Below are 2,578 nucleotides of genomic sequence, written 5' to 3' on the forward strand. Positions count from 1 at the left end.
AGGCCTTTGATGATTGATACTGTGACTGACAATGTTGTGTTAAAACTTGCGATAACCAAAAAGACAATCTGATTGTAATCGTATCATCTTTAAGGTTAGTTAATCAAAACATATGTGTCAATTAGCCAAAATAATTTCTTCACCGAATTAATTTAGTTCAGAAAAAGAGTTTCCTTTAGTACTTTAAAGAAATGGACTCAGTCATGAAAAAATACTTATTATCTAACTATGCGTTGATCCTAAAAGAGTTGCGATACATGAGAGTGACTCAAAACACACAATCTTAAAAGCAGGTTTGTCCTGCTGTACAGAGCTGTTCCCTGCCTGAGGTGTACACCGGATGTTTACCTTGGTGTTATTGTTCAGAACCTGAGGCTTGTATTACTCAACACAAAAACTCAATACAACTTTGTAGGCGTTGATCTAGATTAATATGATGATATTTTCAGCTCAGACAGCTATAGAGGCTGCTGAACCTACAAAAAGGTCACATACCTCTTAAGAGCGATCCACTCGGTAAACGTCATACATATCATAATAAGCACTCACAAAAGTCTCATAGCGAACTATTCATCATCAAGATGGAAATATTTGTGAGTTACATATTAATTGTGTCGGAGACAGACTCCTTTATGTTCCTCTGTGTCTGTAGAGGTCTGACAGGTCGACCCAGTGATAATAACCAGCCTCAAGTCCCATTTAAAGACCCTTCACTGTTTACCACTTCATCATTAATGTTGTATATACATGTAGGATTTAAAGAAGATGGAGTCACATCAATAGTGCCAATATAGTTGCAAACTTTGAATTATTTGTCACATAACCCTATAACACAAAATCTAAAAAAGTATAAATTATTTTTTAAAAACAGAGGAATCAAACTGGAATGGGTTCAACGTATTGCCTCAAGTCCCATTTAAAGACCCTTTACTGTTTACCACTTCATTATTAATGTTGTATATACATGTAGGAACATAATTGAACACGGAGAACCAAAACTATGAAACCTAGAACCGCTATGACAGCTAGGGGGCAGCACGGCGCTGTGCCATTTTAATACAAACGATCACAAGCTGTTTTATTTTTTATTTTCGTCCACTTACACTGAACTGCAGGAATTGCTTCAAGATCCCTGTAAGATTTGTTGTACTATAGAAATAGAGAGCTCCAAGTGAAAACGAGGAGCTTTTCAAACCCGTTACAGAAGAACACTTCCACAGTTCCCTCTCTCAGCTGCCCACCTCTTCTTTCCTCAGCGGTCTCTCTGGTTGAAGTCACTCAAGCACATAAAGGAATCCCAAGAATGATCACCTTGTTAAGCATACACAACTTTCCCCCCTTAAGCCGTCCAGCCTGCGGACCCTAGTTTACTGCTTGGCTTGACACAAGAGACAGAGTGAGATAATACTGTCGCACTCGAAAAGGTTGATTTGTTTGTTTCACATAGAATAGCAACAAATGAAGGTCATGCCCTGCTAACAATAGCCAGTAGGCCAGAGTGAATAAGAAAGGCCAGTCTGTTCACCTCCTTGTTCTGCTGTAATCAGCTGTAGATTGTAAAGAAAGTTTTTAAAATGGGGAGTCTCCAGCTTTATTATTCTATCACATTACATCAATGTAGATGTGGCTCTTCTTTTTTTTACACATTAAAAGATTATTTCATATCAAGATATATAAAGATCTTGACAATGTGACCCAACTCAATTACTTTCATCTGCTTGCTCCAACTATAGATTCCAGGATTTGTTTTTGTTTTATACCCCAGAGACTGAAGGAGGTCAAAGCTCTGCACTGAAAGGTAAGCAGGCCCAAACTCAGGATGCATATGCTTCATATGTTCCAGCAGGAAAAATAGTGACATACTGAGCCCAAAATGAAAGATAAGGAGCAGCTATTGACACAGCTGCTTTCACCTCACAGAGGTTTTATAGCAGGACCAATTCAGTCAGTGGGTAACACTCACTCGACTGATCTAATCCTCTCAGTCAAAACCTACTTTATCATTTTACTCTATATTTCAGAGAGAATTAATATTCTTTTTATTCCACTACATGTTCTTTAGTTGCTTGAAATGCTTTGTAGAATTCTCATGTTGCATTGTGCAAACAAACAGCAGTAATTTTGTTGGAAATCAAAATTAAATTGAAAGTGAAACATTCTCAATTAATTTTTTATCTTATTTTCTTTTTTTAATTAAGATTACCTAGTTAAAATAATCTACCTAAATTTCCTTAAAGGTTGCTGATAATATTTTAAAGTTTAAAATGCAGAATACTGTTTTCTACTGTTGAAGAGGTCTGAAAACTGAAACTAATATATTTACACATCTTAATTTACAAATATTTGCAAAATAATAAATAGATTGTTCAATGACAGATAGAAAGAGAATATATTCAAAATGTCCAAATATGTATTTGGACATTTTGTGGAAAAACCACAACACACAGAATTTGTATTAGTGCTAGTATATACTTTTAGTTTGAAATACCTCTTAAAATATGTCTGGCAACAAGTTAAAAACCAGTTGCCAGGAATTATTAAACAGGGAAAAGAGGGAAAATTTGAGAGTAACTGGAAG

The sequence above is a fragment of the Clinocottus analis genome, unplaced genomic scaffold, assembly GCF_023055335.1.
Source record: "Clinocottus analis isolate CAN_PGR_092001 unplaced genomic scaffold, fCliAna1.0.p SCAF_1, whole genome shotgun sequence".
In the NCBI taxonomy this organism is placed as follows: domain Eukaryota; kingdom Metazoa; phylum Chordata; class Actinopteri; order Perciformes; family Cottidae; genus Clinocottus; species Clinocottus analis.